This window comes from Octopus bimaculoides, chromosome 5 (genome assembly GCF_046866305.1).
Source record: "Octopus bimaculoides isolate indiv1 chromosome 5, ASM4686630v1, whole genome shotgun sequence".
Lineage (NCBI taxonomy): Eukaryota > Metazoa > Mollusca > Cephalopoda > Octopoda > Octopodidae > Octopus > Octopus bimaculoides.
The window spans coordinates 2,079,738-2,099,053 of record NC_142932.1 but is presented as its reverse complement, the minus strand read 5'-3'; the positions used below and the strand labels follow the sequence as shown (position 1 = coordinate 2,099,053).

The window sequence follows — 19,316 nt, the reverse complement described above, 5'->3', positions numbered from 1 at the left end:
ATAGATAGATAGATAGATAGATAAATAGATAGATAGGTGGGCTGTAGAATGTATTTATTTGTATAAAGTCGATTATTCATTTCTGTGATGTGTTTCTAGTTGTCGGCTTATCAATCAAAGCCTGGTTAATCACCCTGCACGTCAATTAGTCTTTTCTAATAAATGTCATTATGCGATCTATTTTTTGCTCAGACGGATGTATCATTCCTTGACATATAGATGGACCTGTTTAACAGCACCTGTTTGTCATCAATGCATTTTTTATTGTTTTAATAATTATAGATTTTTTTGTTAATTTTCTAGGATTGGCAAAAAAAGTTTCTTTTTCTGTTATATATATATATATATATAGTAAAATCGATCATTAAAAACAGAACATTAAAATCGAACGTTAAAAATAACAAATAACAAAACGTCAAAAGGACGTACGTATGGAATATAACGTTGATGCTCAGTAAAGATAGAAAAAAAAGAGTGCTTCCCAACCATATACTTCTGGGTTCAGTCCCGCTGTATGGCACATTGACCAAACGGGTTGACCAAAGCGTTGTGAGTGGATTCGCAGACGGAAACTGAAAGAAGCCTGTTGTATATATACAAACGAGGGAATGCTGAAGAGTTCCTGGATTTAGAAAGAAGAAAATGCAGGAAGTTCAGTTAATTGTGATGTATTCAACATGTTCCCCTCTCTGATTCACGCACTTATTGCAGCGATCCTTCAGTTTTTCTAACTCTGTAAAGAACACGGAAGGTTGGGCCTTCAACCAGACCTTTTGTCATACCCTTAAAACTAGAAACCTTTCAACCCTGCCTCGTGTATATATTTATATATATATATATATAATGTCTGTGTGTCTGTGTGCGTGTGTGTGTTTGTGTCTGTGTTTGTCTACACCACCACTATCACTTGACAACTGGTAACTTAGCGGATCGGCAAAAGAGCCTGATAGAATAGGTGTCAGCCTTAAAAAAAAAAAAGTACTGGAGTCTATTCATTCAACTAACAGAGTTCCTCAAGGTGGTGTCCCGGCACGGCTGCAGCATAACGACTGTAAAAGACAAAAGATATATAATATCACGAATGGTTCTTACTGAGCCATAGGCTCACGAAGCAAGTATACTGGATTCTCTGGTATATGTATCACCCACCCCAACATCCTGGAAAGGACATCAGTCCATCACAGGTTTACCCTTTTTTTCGCAAGCTGCGTGATCTGGAGCAACGTGAAATGAAGCGGTCTGCTCAAGAACAAAACGCATCGCTCGGTCCAGGAATCGAAAACACAATTTTACGGTCATGTGAGCAACATCCTAACCACTAAACCACACACACACACACATTATATATGTGTGTTTGTGTATGTGTGCATTTCATTAAACTGAAGGATTATTCAATACGTTTTAGTAGAGGACATATTTTATTAATTTTTACAAGTACAGAGTCGACTGCAACTTCGATGTCACTGTGTACATGGCTGAAAGGCAACGCATCATAATCACAAGCCCCACCGTTACCACTATGTCGTCCGCTCGTCTGCTGACTGACAGCCTCTGTGCATTTTGCTTTGTGCCGAAATAAAGTATGTTGTTGTAGCTTTCTCCGTTTCCCAGATTTTCTGACGTATTTATATTACTCCCTGAATGGATCGACGGTCCGTAGCAGGACCACTAAATTTTACCAGCGATGTGGTCTAGAGCGACCTCAGATGAAATATTTTGCGCAAAAACACAACGAATCGCCTAGTTCAAGAGTCGAAACCGCAATCTTATGACTAACGACTAAGCCATGTGCCTTCAAATATAACCAGAGGAAAGCATTGTTTACATATATATATATATAGAATGAAATGGTTATGTGTATATGTGTATGGGCATGTATGTGTACATGTGTGTGTATTTTGTATGCGTGTACATGTGTATTTATTGGCCGACAGAATCGCAAGAACCTCGGACAATTGCCTTATGTAGTTTTGTTCCCTCTCTTTACTGTGGTCAACTTTACTTTTCATCTTTCCGGAATCGATGAAATATAGCACCATTCAATTAAGTCGATATAATCGTGATATTCTTTAACTCCCACTCTTCTTTGATTAAAAGATTACGGCTAAGAATTCCGGACGTATCTCCTTAATGTTCTAACGAGCAGTGACCTCATACAGTATTATTTACGAAAAGATGAAAGAGAAGAATGCAACACAAATGCTAAAATTATAGAGTTGTGGGTTGCGTCATATGTCTGATGTAATCGATAGACGAACATGGCGATACTTGTTTATTTTATTGTTCTGCAACTGTTCTCCACAATGCTCTACAACTGTTTGTATGGCGTCCCACTAGCGAGACACCGGTGCGCGATAGGTCGAAACGAACGTATTAAATAATAAAAAGTCTCGTGTACGTTCTGCCTTATCTTCAAAACGTCTAGTTAGTATAGAGGCAGCTGACGAAGGATTAATTCCAAGTGGCTATCTGTGTTGCTATGTTTTCGTTCCGTGGTCTGTAGTTCATTGTTCTAACGTCCTGTACCCTGACATGCATCTATATACACATGTAGATGTAAGTATGTACATATATGTGCGTATACATGCATATATATTCTTTGTATTATATATATATATATATATATATATATATATATATATATATATATATATATATATATATATATGTATGTATGTATGTATGTATGTATATATGTATGTATCTTTATTTATCTAGCTAACTAGCTATATGTGTGAGTGCAATGTATTTTCCTGATATTTTGCGACGCAAGTCAAAGCCATTCTTTCATAATACTGTTATTGCAAGTATTGGTATATAAATGTCTCATTTACTTGCCTACAACTATAATGATTGCGTCTCTTTCTGTCTTTTCGGGACTTAGGTGAACAACAACGCCAGAAAGATGAGATGACTTTACTCCTCCTGGCAATTTGAGCTCTTTCACTGTTTGTTCCATGCACTATTTACTATTCATTATTGATGCAACTCATCTCGTACTGTCTTAAGTCAGGGCACACTAGACAATTGGCTTGAGGGTTTGGGGTATATGGTGTGGTTGTGTATCTAGGGATCTTAGTACATTGCTTTAGCCGGGGGCTGTTATTAAGTGTGTATGTGTGTGTGTGTGTGAGTGTGTGGCTGTTATTAAGTGTGATTTCGTATGTATGTATGTATGTATGTATGTATAAATAAATACATATGTATATAGACATACATTTAGATACTGATACATATATATATATATATATATATATATATATATATATATATATATATATATATATATAAACATACGTCTGTATGCATGCATATAAGTTATATATGTATATATATACACGAGTGTGTGTATGTGGATGTGTGCGCATATGTGTATAAATATATTACATATATGTGTATATGTACGTATATATGTGTGTAGTCATATACAAAATGTTTTGAATATACATTATTCCCCCATATATATACATACGCGCGTCTACATTTTATCCGTCTATGTGCACCATTTTCTATACAACAATGCACACGCAAGCACACACACACACACACACACACACACACACACACACACACACACACACACACACACAATTACAACCATTACTATCGGAGCAAAGACATTTTCCACATACCAGAGTTTAGGATAAACAAATAAAGAACGATGTGTAGTGTGGACTGTGGGAAGCCAAACGATGAGAACGGAAATCCTTGTCTCTTGTTCCCTTTAATCATCGAGAAAGCAAAGAAGAAAGTCTGTCATTGTTGTTCTGATCATGTAACAGAGATTCTAGAATTACTGATAGAGTAGAAAACAAAGCACCAAAAACACATAACTAGCTTTATGTGAGCAAATCAAGAAGGGAGTTTCTACTGTATATAGTTTGGACATTCTAAATGTAGATATTGAATATTTCTCGCCAGTGTCTTGAAAACAGAGACCTTCCGAACTATAGAGAAAACCATCAAAGACGATCTGAAAACCATCAAAGACGATCACAGGATCTGAAATTTTTGTTGCTTTCGGCTGCCTTTTATTGAAATGTATTCTACAAATGCCCTCATCGTATGGTTCTTTTAATGAAAAATATAAATGAAGAAAGAAAAGTAGAACCCCATGTTTACTAGTGGTTTATTATCTATACTTTCTCCTACTTTCTAGTATGTGCCTCCTTTTAGATATTTCCATGGACTAATACCGTCTAAGGTAAATTTGTATGGAAATTACTAAATAAGGTAAGGACTTGTACACTGAAATTATACTGGATCTGGGTGCATCAATCATGTTTTCTGCTAACTGAAAACGCAAGGACCAATCCATATTTTAATCCCTGAAAAGATTTCTTATTTTAGATATATTTAAAATATATAATTATTGTACTTCATTTAAATATTTTATTTCTCAGAAAACTTCCCGCTCTTCTAACATTCCCTTGACATTTGCTGCGCCCGACTTGTGTGTTTAAAAGAGGGCGATAACACTCAGGTTAATAACCAACAGTATTTTCAAATTTGTACCACGCATATGTTAAAATTTAAATCTAGATCTATCTTTGTCATTCCATGAAGACTGGATTTCCACCCTGTGCCATAATCAGAACACTGGTGGATTGTCAGACACTTTGTTTTGACCTGATTTGGTCTCCTCACTGACGAATAACTAGGATGTTCTGAGTTAAACTCATAATGCTTGTTTCCGATATTTACGTTCTGATTTCAAATTCTGCTGAGGTCGACTTTACCTTGATGTAATCGACTAATCTACTTCCTCGAAAAGGCTTCCGCTTTCAATACAATTTTTGAAAAATTTCTTTAAGAATATATTACAGTTAGTACCACGGTTCATGCACATTGTAAATATCATACACACCAATATTTTAAAGCTAAGGCTATTTAAAATGCGTATACTCAGCTGTAGCCTGGTTAGCTTTCGCATATATCAGTAAATGCTTTGTTTCCTGATTTCTATATCGGAACAAGCTTTAACAGCTTAGCACAGAATGTCCGGAGAAATTGTTACCGAGAAGACTAAACAAGTGCAATCACAATGTCCGGTGAATCGTCGGCGTTTTGAGTGTCGAAGCCTTGTGTACTGTGTTTTTAACGTAGAAGATTCTTTGAAAAATTTCTCTGACAAGTTATTGAGGCTTATGCTATTCTACAATTGTACACTCACTACAAATGCTATGTACACATTTTTTTTATAAATCTCCGCTGTTTCTAGTGTGTATATTAATTTTAAAAAATGAGTCTTTGAGCTAATATCTTTTTTCTCACCACATGTATATTAGAGGATTCATTGAAATTTCTTTACATTAAAGGCGTCGAGCTGGCAGAATGTTAAGCAGGCCGGGCAAGATACTTAGCGTCATTTCGTCTGTCTTGACATTCAGAGTTCAAATTCTGCCAAGGTAGACTTTGCCTTTCATCTTTTCGTGATCGATAAAATAAGTACCAGTTGAATACAGGGGTCGACATAATCGACTTACTACCTCTCCAGAAATTGCTGACCTACATTAAAGGCGGCAAGATGACGGAATCGTTAGCACGCTGGGCAAAATGCTTAGCGGCATTTCGTCTGTCTTTACGTTCTGATTTCAAATTCTGCCGAGGTCGACTTTACCTTTTAGTTTCGATAAAATAAGTGCCAGTTGGGTACAGGGGGTCGATGTTATCGATTAACCGACTTCCCCGAAATTTCTGACTTTGTGCCAAAATTGAAATCAATATTTTCTGCATTAAATACGGTAACACGAACTTTAAATTGTCGCTTAATTTTATACAGATGCTATCTCTAAGTAATTTCCCTTTACTGATTACAGTGTTAAACACTTGAGTAAGATAATAATGAAGTTATCTGGCTTAGAGGTTTGGGTGTTACACTTACGATCGCTAAATCGCGGTTTCGATTCCAGGGTTGGGCGAGGTACAGTATTGTGTATCTACTTAGTGATTCTTTCATCACAAATACGCTGAAATATGAAAAGATTTAATAAAACCGAAACGTGTCCGGAATTATCTTCCGCTCATACGGAAACGATTAAAATGATATGATAAATCACAGAGCGAACTTTTTTTTTTTTTTTTTTACCTCTGCACAATTATTTAAAATTAAATTTTTGATGCCTGTTATTTTTAAAGCATATATTTTAATTAATATCAACCTAACTATTGCAGGTATTCTCAGGTAGTGTTGGCTGGATGGCGAGTTGAAGGGTGTTTGGAGAGATGGTACGTTATAAAATTATTACCGCCACAATAGCAGCACCTCCATCACAAAGAGGGGTTGCCGACCTGCTAGGAATACCAGCCCAATCTGCCCCACTAATTAAACACCTCTGTCTTAAGGATCGACATATTACCTAATATAGTTTTAGATACACTGCAGCAAACAGGATGCTAACGGTTGGAATGCCTTACGTCAAGGGTTGGCTCTAACAGAGCTGACCTGTGGAGGGCCTAATCATTATCATCATCACAAACAGCATTTACTACTACTACTACTACTACTACTACTACTACTACTGATCTTGTTAAATTTATTCTAATTCCTAGAAGTAGCTCGATTTTTTCACCAGATTATTTTTTTTAATGTGGTTTTGGTGTAGCTTTTGCTTGCTGATGACGAAAACCACATTCATTTCTTCAAGAAATTAAAAATAAAGAAGTTACAAGCGTTTAAATCTGTTATTGTTAGCCAATCGGTAGCCTCCAATTAGGTGTAAGTTTTGAAATACTTCAAAGTGGTTGGGTGCAACTACTGCTACTGCTGCTGCTGTTACTACTACTACTACTGCTGCTGCTGCTGCTGCTGCTGGTGCTACGACGACACAGGAACGGCGAGAAACACAACAGCAGCAACATCTATTACAATAACTACAAAAACAATATTACTTCTAAAATTACTCAACTACACTACCACCACCACCATCATCACCAAAACCTCCGCCACCACCTCCACCACCACCACCGCCACCACCACCAACAACAACAACAAAAACATCTACAATATCAGTAATGCAAAACTACATAACTACATAACCTATATAACCAGATATTTTAATAACTTGCAGAATTTAATACAACGAAATACGTTGTTTATAAAGTCTTTTTCTTCTACCTCGAACCTTCACCCCACTAACTACTCCTGACTTTCATAAACTCAACAAATCTTATTTCTCTTTTAAACTTCCATATACACTCCACTACACAACTAACACTGCACACCACCGCCAATACTCGACTACACCATAATCACTCCAGTATACTTCCCAGACTCCTCTTTACTACACAATTTCCACATCTTCTGTTTGATTCAGCAGATAAAATCCAATCCTATCTGCATGTGTTTTATTTTGATGGCCGTTGTGTGTGAGTGTTTGTGTGTGTTTTTTGTGTCTGTGTTTGTCCTCTACCACCGCTTCACAACAAGCGTTGGTTGGTTTACGTCCTCGTAACCAGCGGTTAGGCAAATCTGACAGGTAAAACAAGTACTAGGTTTTCAAAAAGAACACAGACCGAAAGAGAGAGACGGAGAAAGAGAGAGGGAGAGAGAGAGAGAGAGAGAGAGAGAGCGAGAGAGAGAAAGAGAGAGAGAGAAAGAGAGAGAGAGTGAGTTAGAGACTATATTATGTATTCCTTTCAAGATGTATTAAGAATACTTTTTAGGGTCCCATCGATTCACCTATTCCACCGGCTTTTCTACCAACGTCGATTTGTTCGACTAAAATTCTTCAAGGCGGTGCCCCAGCATGGCTGCAGTAATATGACTGAAACAAGTAAAATATAATGTACATATGATATAGATGCACATCAATATCTCATTTCAGCATGCGATGACCGTCTAATCAAGCCACATCTCTTCCTTTTACGTTATTTTTTTCTCCCTTCATCTTTTTTTTCTGTAGAAGAGCGTTTGCTCGAAACGTAAAGGACTTTCAACTTCTATTTTGCCTGATGTTTACCTTTTTTACCTCGTCTTCGTTATTTCTTATTTCTCCACCATATATACTTACATACATGCATGCATACATACATACATACATACATACATACATACGTACGCACGTGTGTGTGAGTAAATATAAGAGAGTGAGAGAGAGAGAGAGAAAAAAAAATAATGGTAAGTATGGATATACATATATGTATATGTATGTATATATGTATATGTATATATATTTATATATATATATATATATATATATATATATATATATATATATATATATATGTATGTATGTATGTATGTATGTATGTGTATATATATATATATATATATATATATATATATATATATATATATATGATATTCACGCATACATTAACACATATGGGGTTATGTTAAAGTTAGGAGCTCTAGTGTTTAGGAGCGGAAGAATCTCTAATCCCTAGGATTTTAGGCTAGCAGTTAATAAGATTCATTCACTCACACGCGCGTGCATACATACGTACATACATACATACATGCATGCATACACACGTGCATACACACACAAACACACACACACACACACACACACACACACACACACACACACACACTTATAGACTACTTTCCAGTGGGTAACGCAAAAGTAAGATGATCAGTCTTAACTCGTCGTCACATCTAATGTGATTAGATCGGGCGAATTTTGAAGCAAACATTCCTCGAATAATGGATGTCTCTCTGTGTGTATGTGTGTTAGTTGTGTGTGTGTATGTGTGCACGCATGCGTGTGTATATATATATGTGTGTGTGTGTGTATGATTCAGTAACCACTTCACTGTCATCACAATGTCATGTGGAGGAGTATTTGATAAATGCTCGTGTTACACATTATTATTACTGTTGTTTATGTTATTATCATTATTATTATTATTATTATTATTATTATTATTATTATTATTATTATTATTATTATTATTGGTGTTGTTTTTGTTTCCCTGGTTGTTTTCCTCATTATTATAGAATCGTTCTGCGCTGATAATGTCAGAGGAGTCGTTTATTGTGATTTTGTAATCGCAGATCTTCTCAAATCTTCCAAACATTAAAAAAAAAAAAAAAAAAAAATTCGTTGTAGGAAAAGAAGTAGAGTTTGTCTGTCACTCAGATATCCCGTTTAAAGTAATTAGTCTTCTAATGTCCCTAATCTGAAGCCCTTGAGGCAAGCAAAGAATTTATTATTAATATTATTATTATTATTATTATTATTATTATTATTATTAGATAAAAAAGTAAAATACCGTTTGTTTAATGCTATTTTTTTCGGTCAAGCCTTAAAAACAGACTGTAAGACAGAAAATACCTTTCTAAGAGTACAAGCTATTCCAAAGAGCTGGATGTTTTCATCCAATCAGAAAACAGGATTTGGAAGCTGGGATTTTGTGCGTGATAGCTGTCTATGACATCATTTGACAAAACATTACGACAACGGAAGTTTTAGTAAGTTTTAATGAATAAAGTCATGTGAAATGCTGGAACAGGCATGTAAATAATATGAAAAGTAAAAAACCCTAATGAAGTTTTTTTGCTAGAAATTACAAAAACCCAAAGACAAACAACGTTTAATTACGAAAAATCAAACTGAGCGTTAAATTACAAGAAAACAAAAAAGAATTGTAGTTTAGTTCATATAAACAGTACGTTTTTTGTACCAAAATTGAAAAACGAAAGTTTGAGATACACTAGGAGTTTTTCAAACAAATTAGGATTTTCTACTGGGCCACATAAGCAGACTATACCTTTGGCTTCTTACTATTGAGACAGGCACCGATATGCCTGTGGCTTCCATTAGCTAAAATTACCCCAAATTTGCAAACTTTAAAAGCTAGTACTATTTCACTTATTAACTTATGGCAAAAACGAAATCCATATCCATAATTAATATACAAAATTATATCAATACATCAAATCTAAAAACAATTGGAACAAAATGAAAAGAATTGAAAACTGAGTGAAACAGAAAAACTCCAGATTTTCTTTCGACTGAAGTTGTACTATAGGTTTGCAGTATATGGTGACAAATTGTCCGAATAATTAATTGATTGGGACAGTATATTTTTCGGCAATTTTCTCTCTGATTTCAAATCCATGTATTGTCTAATCTACATTTAATACTGGGAGGGGTGGGGGCGATATTCAATCTTCCATTGCTCTCTCGTTTTGTGTATCTACATCGCCTGCCTATCTTAAAATGGGCTACTTTGCACCTTGGTAACAGTCGAGTAAGAGATCACTCACAGCGTCGATAATTGATGTGCAGTTAGAACACGGAACGAAAATAAAGCAATATGAAAAGTTAAATATAGTGCAATAAGTAATATTGAATAAGGTTCACTGCCAGAACGTTGCTTTTATGTCTACCCAAACCGACACCTAGGTTAGTATAAAACGTATCACTGTCATCGAAACTAAACATAGTCAACAAAGTCTACATGGTTCCCTGGCATATGCCAGGAAATCATGTCGACACGTACCCTAGATATCCTATTTAATTTTTATTACTGATATGACATAATATGTCATATGTGTTTGTATATTGTTTTTATTGTCCTGTCCTCTTAGTTGAAAAATAAACTGGCAAATTGACATAATACAATGTCTGCAGCTTGATGAGTACCACATATTCCCCTCCATTTTCTTATTGCTATATAAATTAAGGGTAAAATTTCCTTTTACCCGCACCCATTTATTGCACTCGGTAAAAACACTAGCGTAATAGTAATTGGGCATCCTTCCGGCAGTATATTGGATAGATATTAGCCCTTAGTGGGTTGGATTCACAACCCCTATCGCTGACCACTGCATTGAAATTTTTTTCTCCTTGTTTTCTCCTTGTTTTTCTCCTTATTCTTTCTGTTGAAGAGCGTAGCTCGAAACGTTAAAGACTTTCTCTATTCCCAAGTGTTAAACTAATACATAATTTTGTTGTTTACACCACCTGTCCTCGTCTGTTGTTTTTTTTCGTAAATTCTCCTATATATATATAAATATATATATATAGAGAGAGAGAGATAATATATATATATATCTATACTATATATAAAACAGTGATGTGTGTGTAATCGCTTTTCACGTGAAATCGACTTCACCAAATGCTTCCATACTTGTGATGCATGAATAATTTGACCTCGGATAAATGTTAGGCTCTTCATTTGATTTTTTAAATTAAAAATAAATAATATTGCTTTATATTTAAGATTCACTTCTTTAAAAAGGTTCCTCAATGTCAACTTCCGGTATTGACGTAACAACGGCAAAAAGCTTCACTCTCTATTTTGTGTGTGAGTGTGTGTGTTCGTGTGTATGAGAGAGAGAGAGAGAGAGAGAGTAAATACTACATACACACCGCTCTCTCACTCTGTCTCACACACATACACACGCACACACACACCCCTTGACTCACTCACACTCTGTCTCTTACAAACACACACATACATAAATGTATACAAACATATTTACAAAGACACACGTGTGTATGCGCGCGCGTGTGTGCGTGCGTGGAGGGTTCCACAATCGCCATTTATTTCAATTACTCATCTGAGAGTCCATCTAGAGAATGTCCTCAAATTTCTATACAGCATATTTTGCCTTTTTTTCTTCAAGTATATAAGCAACAATTTCATTCCCGAGCAACGCCGGGTGCCTCTGCTAGTATATATATATATATGTATATATATATATATATATATATATATATATATATATATGTATATATATATGCATGCGCATGGCCTACTGATTAGGTTGTTGCATTCACAATAATTAGATAGTGGGCTCGACTCCCAGAGTAAAACATTTCATTTCACGTGACTCCATTTCCCCTTTCAATCACAGAGTAATGTTGGCATGCTCATGTAGCCAGCAGGGTGGCGCCGTCGGTCACGTGATCACCTGATATATATATATATATATATATATATATATATATATATATATATATATATATATATATATATATATATATATATATGTATAAGCGAATAATAGAATTAAAATTACCAAAAAAGACAACAATAGGAGAAGCACAAATAATGTATTAGTTTGACGCTCAGTAAAAGAAGAGAGTTTTTGACTCTCTTCGAGCATAGCTCTTCGTCGGAGAGGAGAAAAGAAAAACGCCAGAGAAGTAAAAGAAATCGTCATTACATATATATATATATGACTGTGTGTGTGGGCATGAATATGTGTGTTTATGTAACCAAAATGAAAAAAACAATAATCATGAGGAATCTGTATTCCAGGCATGTAAATAATCTCTGGGACAATGATAATAATTCTCTCACTAGGACTGATATAACAATGACCCAATATTATTAAATATGACATTGACATTAAAAGGTAGGGGGAAAAAAAAGAATGATTCTAGAAATAAATAATCAGGAATGCTTCTCCTTTAGCCCTTAGAATCCCGATGTGAATCCCTACAACAAGACAAAAAAGAGGAAAAAGACCAAAAACAACGCAGATACACACACACACACACACACACACACACATACGCACACATGCGCACGCGCACAGGCACTCATACGCACGCAGGATAATTTGTAAATCTGTGTTGACACAGAATATCATTATTGCCCTTTGATCCACACCAATGTTCTCCACTTAATTACCTTGCTATCGTAATATCGTTTTCCTAGCGCTGACCCATATCTTCCTTTGCATTGACCTTATTCCAAAAATATTCCATCATTGCCCTGCTTTGTTCTTGCTCTTTGGTTTTGCTCTTTCAGACTCTCTTTTCTCTCTGTCTGCCTCTCTCTCTGTCTGTTTCTTTGTCTGTCTGACTATCTGTGTGTCAGTCTGTCTGTTTGTGTGCCCGTCTTTCTGTCTGTTCGTCTGCTTGTGTGCCCGTCTTTCTGCCTGTCTGCCTGTATATCTGTCTGTCTGCTCGCCAGTTTGTCTGTTTGTCTGCTCGTCTGTCTATCTGTCAATCCGTTTGTCTGACTGTCTGTCAATCTACTTGCCTTTACATTCATCTCTCTCTCTCTCTCTCCTTCTTATTTTTTTCTCTCTCTCTCTCTCTTATTTCTCTCTCTCTCTCTGTCTCTTATTTCTCTCTCTCTGTGTCTCTTATTTCTCTCTCTCTCTCTCTCTCTCTCTCTCTCTCTTATTTCTCCCTCTCTCTTATTTCTCTCTCTCTCTTATTTCTCTCTCTCCAATTTCTTTCTCTCTCTCTCTAATTTCTTTCTCTCTCTAATTTCTTTCTCTCCCTCTCTAATTTCTTTCTCTCTGTCTCTAATTTCTCTCTCTCTCTCTCTCTCTCTCTAATTTCTTTCTCTCTCTTTCTCTCTCCCTCCCTCTATCTATCTATATCTCTTTGCTTATGCTCCTACCATCTACCCATCTTTTTATATATTTACTTGTCTCACTATCACATAGATAGATAGACAGACAGACAGGCAGATTAATTGATAGATCGATAGATTATCTATTTATCTAGCTAGCAATGGTTTGTTGTATATTTGTATTTTTATTGGCTTGGTCTGGAAGGTGGGCTCGCACCATAGATTTACTGAGTCCCCAGCAGCAATTGAGAGCGACTTGTTAAGTATATATATATATATATATATATATATATATATATATGTATACATACATACATACATACATACATACACACATATATATATATATATATATATATATATATATATAGCTAGCTAGATAGATAGATATGCAAACAGAATTGGAAAGTCGAAAAAAAGAACACCTATTGAGTAATCTGCTGTTACTCTAGCCAGATTACAGCTTCAGGTAATTATTGGGGTGCTGGGATATGTAACACACTTCCTGGAGGCGCAATGGTCCAGTGGTTAGGGCAGCGAACTCGCGGTCATAGGGTTGCGGTTTCGATTCCCAGACCGGGCGTTGTGAGTGTTTATTGAGCGAAAACACCTAAAGCCCCACGAAACTCCGGCAGGGGATGGTGGCGAACTCTGCTGTACTCTTTCACCACAACTTTCTCTCTTACTTCCTGTTTCTGTTGTGCCTGTAATTCAAAGGGTCAGCCTTGTCACACTGTGTCACGCTGAATATCCCCGAGAACTATGTTAAGGGTACACGTGTCTGTGGAGTGCTCAGCCACTTGCACGTTAATTTCAAGTGCAGGCTGTTCCGTTGATCGGATCAACTGGAACCCTCGACGTCGTAACCGACGGAGTGCCAACAACAACCTAAATACCAATCTTGAGAAATTAGGCTTCTCAAAACCAGAAAAGAAAAAATCTAATTGAACGATTACAGATCCAATCCATCACTGGAACTGTAAAAATCTGTAAAACTTCGCAGAAGTTTATCATTTAAATATATATGAGCATGTCTAGATATGCACCTATATGCATGAGAATACATACATACATACATACATACATACATACATACATACATACATACAAGCAAGCAAAAATACCCTGTTGTTGATGCTGAAATTCTAGTGAAGGAACTTTGGATCCAGGTTACAAACCAGTTCTTTCTCTATTGTCAAGAAATAAACTAAATAATGACATACATACATACATATACTTGAATCATTCAGTTTCCGTCTACCAAATTCATTCACAAGGCTTTAGTCAACCCGGGCTTTCGTAGAAGATACTTGCCCAATGTACCACACAGTGGGACTGAATCCGGACCATGTAGTTGGAAGGCAAACTCCTTACCACCGAGATATGTCTGCGCCTGTATCGGTATATTTTTTCTCTGTAGATGGAATTTTATCTTAGCTGTATGTGCAAGTGAGTGCTAGGCTGAGGAAATTACATCTGGGTTCCTGGTAATGCCTTTGACAACGCAAAATACAATCGACTTTTTTTTAGAGGACTAAATCTGTCTTTGATACGCTTTCTTCATATTGAAACCGGAACATCAAATGAGTTTCATGGGTCTGGCGATTGACTGGAAAGCGTCTTGTGATAAAGTATAAGAATTTCCAAGCTATATTATTACTCGAGGATGAGCTTAACTAATTTTATAGGTTTCTTGCATTCCCAATCGTAACTTATAAAATATATTCTATTAAAACTGATTATTCCTACCGAGATATCTTTCTGCTTATTCTACTAACTAGATTATTATATTGGAACGTGGTTAGAATTTCTGTTGATGTTAATTACTTTTCGTTCGCTTATTGTTAAACTTTGTCGGTCTTTCGGTACAATGTAATATATATTAAATTAACTGCGCTAAAGTTAGTAGAAACTGTCATATTATATGACAGCACGTATTGAGTAATCTTTCAATCGTCTGTAATGCCAATGTGGAATTACAATATGTGTGCGTTTGTGAGTGTGTGTGCATGTATGTGTGCGCGCGTGTAAATATCTATATATGTACATATTATATATATATATATGCATACATACACACACACATATATATACGCGTGTATGCGTTGTATGCGTATATGCACATATTGATACATGTATGCATATGCACATATGTTTTCATACGTATACATACAAGCATATATATATAAATGTTATATAATATGATATATATATGTGTATGTATGTGTATGTATGCGTGTGTGTATACATATATTGTAAGAGGGAATACTATAAGAAAGGAAGCAATAGTGAGAAGAACACAAACATAAGAAAAGAGAGAGGTTGTGTGTGTTTATGTGCGTGTGTGTGTGTGTGTGAGAGAGAGAGAGAGAAAGGAGGGAGAGGAAGAGGAGGAAGGGGTTTGAAAAACGACCAACGTAGAAATGAAATCAGCCAGAGCCGAAAAAAAGAAGCAATATAACAACATATGAGAGACAAGAGAAGAAAGAAGGAGAAAAATTAGGAAGAGGAGGAGAAGAGGAAGGAATGTTACTAAAGAAAAGAATAGATTGATTCAGCATGGTGATAGAGAACGATCAAGAACGCAAGCGATCATATTATAATGCTTATAGTCTCCAAATTAGCTTTCTATGATGTCTCACATATTACGAAGTTGTCACCTGGTTGTCTCCTTCGTTTTAACTTAGCTAATAATTTTTCGTTGCAAGAGGTTATAACAAGTGCATTCGTACTTTACGCATTCGTATTCATACAGGCACAACAAGAGATATTTTGTCAGAAGTACCTCACCCTCTCTCCTCTTTCTTTCTTTCCCAATCTCTCTCATAGACGCATATACATTCGCATACATATGACCGCCTATATATATACATACGTAATACATACTATACCAGAAGTTTATAATTTAAGTCAATGGTTCCCAAGTTTTTCGGGCTGCCGCCCCCTTGACACCCAGGCCACATTCCTCGTGTCCCCACCCCAACTAACCAGCACAAACATAAACCTCTTTCTGAAGCAATTCAAAGCAATTGTATTTCACAAATAAAACTTAGTCTAATGAACCCATTATTTTGTTGTTTTTACATGAATCGCTACCCCGTTATCGCCCCACTTTTCTTCAACGCCCCTTTGGAACTTTCCACTGCTCCTAGTGGGCGGAGGAAATGCTGCCCAGTTTGGGAACCACTGATTTATGTAAAAATGAGCATATCTAGATATACAAGTATATGCATGAGAAGACATGCATAAAGCAAAACATACAAATCTGCACGTATACATACATACATAATACATACATATATACGTACATACATACATACATATATACATACTCTGTTGTTGATGTTGAAATTCCAGTGAAGGGGCCTTGGATCTGGGTTAGAAACCGACTCTTTCTCTATTGGCAAGAAATCTTGAAATAAAACTGAATAATGACATACATACATACATACATACATACATACATGCATTACATACATTACTTACATACATACATACATACATACATACATTACATACATTACTTACATACATACATACATACATACATACATACATAGACAGGCCTATCATATCAAATAAAACGTCAGACATTTACGACAAGCAATTTAGCATCCTCAGTCTTCTGTAGCTACCGGATTTATTGAGTATCTAAACAGATTGGTTGGTTCCTTTTTTTTTTTTTTTTTCTTTTCACAATTGATGAAATTGATGTAGACTCTTCTGATAAGAACGCAATAAAATTCGAAAGTCGATTAAAACTCTTCACCTTTCTTTTTTCCAAAAACACAAAGAGATGCGCGCATGCACGCACGCACGCACACACACTCGCACACACACGTATATATACGACGGGCTTTCAGTTTCCATCTACCAAAACCGCTCACAAGGATTTGTTCTGCTCGAAGCTGTAGAGTACACCTTCCACTTGCCCAGGGTGCCATGTGGTTGGGGAGCTCGCTTCTTACTACACAGTCACTTACACACACACACTCACACGTGCACGCTCTTGAGTGTGTGTGTGTGTATGTGTGTGTGTGTGTGTGTGTGTGTGTGTGTGTGTGTGTGTGCCTGTGTGTGTGCCTGTGTGTGTGTGCCTGTGTATCTGTCAACACCTCAAATATAAGATCTCTTCCCTGAAGACGGAGGCTCGTCTCATCCGACGATGGAATCAATCAACAAACATTATTTTGAACCATCGTGCTCCCAGAAACAGCTGTTGGATTTGTAATACTATTCTTCAACACCTTTAATTCTTTATATCATTTCTATTCTGTGTAATCGGACCTTTTTGTATGTAAACATATATACAATTTTTTTGTAATTCATTTATTTGATATACTTTGTATATTGGCCTATCTAACTTGCTTATCCTTACATTTACTTCTCTACCCGCTCAAGTTTAAACTTCTTGAGTACTACTGTGTTCTATACGGAGAATATCTGATTCTCATCAATGAACTACACACGCACGCGCGCACACACACACACGCATTTATATATATATATATATATATATATATATATATATATATATACACACACACACACACACACACACACACATATATATATATATATATATATATATATATATATATATATATATATATTTATTTACACACACATATAAATACACGCACACATACATAATAACATACGCAAACAAATGTACATACATCTATCAAAATAGATACAAACACAGTGATATACACACATACATCTATTCTTCTGCACCCAGAAAATATCATCTCTAGGATATTATATTTTCTCCTGTCTTGCTCTGTGTGCTGGTTTCCGTATAGCGAAAATTCCCAGCCATGTTTATTTACCTCCGGAAAATTGCCCCCCCTGCTAAGAAAACTGATTGAATCCCACTAGACGCTTTGCAATTTTTCCATAACCCCACCCCACCGATACCGTGAATTCAAAATACTGAATAAGAGAAAACCCTACGTCACCAGTCCCGTAACTTCTTCCCGTATCCTAAATCAGTTCACTCACCGTAAACACACTGCTCTATCAATTACGAAGTATGCTCAACCCCGTTATCTGAATAGTAATAATTGGCAGTCTCATTATGAGGAGACATACTATAATCGAAACGCTATTTAAAATATCTATGTCCATGTATGCGTATTCGTGTATTTAAGATTGTGGTGTCCAGAAACTATGTATACAATTTGAAGCATTCAGAAAAAAAAAAAAAATTGGTAAACCAAAGATAACTCATTAGAGTTTATAGGAAAGTAAATGCAAACCAAGTTTTATTAGAAATATCAGAACCCTTGGTTGCTCGGAATACATCTAGAGTAAAGTGATCTTTGGGAAATATAAAATTAAATTACATTTAACTGATTAATATTCGTACTGATGAACCGCTGTTAATGATCGGTAAATCAGTTGAGATTACAATTTTTCTCGAAAACGTGTCAGATCTTCCTCTCTACTCTTATATCTACAGCAAGAATATTTTTTATCTTTTATCTTTTGACTTGTTTTAGTCATTAGACTGTGGCCATGCAGGGGCGCTGCCTTGAATTTTTTTAATCGAATGAATCGACTCTAGGACTCATTTCTTTTTTAAAGCCTGGTACTTAATCTGTCGGCCCCTTTTGCTGAACTGGTAAGTTACGGGGAGGTAAACACACCTCGGCTAGTTGTCAAACTGTAGTGGAGGACAAATACACAAACACACACACACACATATATATGTGTGTGTGTATATATATATATATATATATATATATATATATATATATATATATATATATATACATATATATATATATATATATATATATATATATATATATATATATATATATATATATATATATATATATATGACGGGTTTCTTTCAGGTTGCGTCTACCAATTCCACTCACAAGGCTCTGGTTGGCCTGAGGTTATGCCGTGCAGTGACACTGAACCCGGAACCGTGTGACTGAGACGCAAAACTCTTTCCACACAACCACGCCTGCATTGTTATGCAGACAAAAAACTTTTTATTTGCATCGTGTTATATATTAACAGTTCGAAAAAGA

The 19,316-nt window shown here is 35.9% G+C and overlaps 1 protein-coding gene across 1 annotated transcript in view; it reads left to right on the top strand.

The window, feature by feature from the left end:
* LOC106873558 (uncharacterized) overlaps positions 1-19,316 on the top strand; it is an 80,612-nt gene that overhangs the window by 25,448 nt on the left and 35,848 nt on the right. The gene's annotated exons all lie outside the window — the stretch shown is intronic.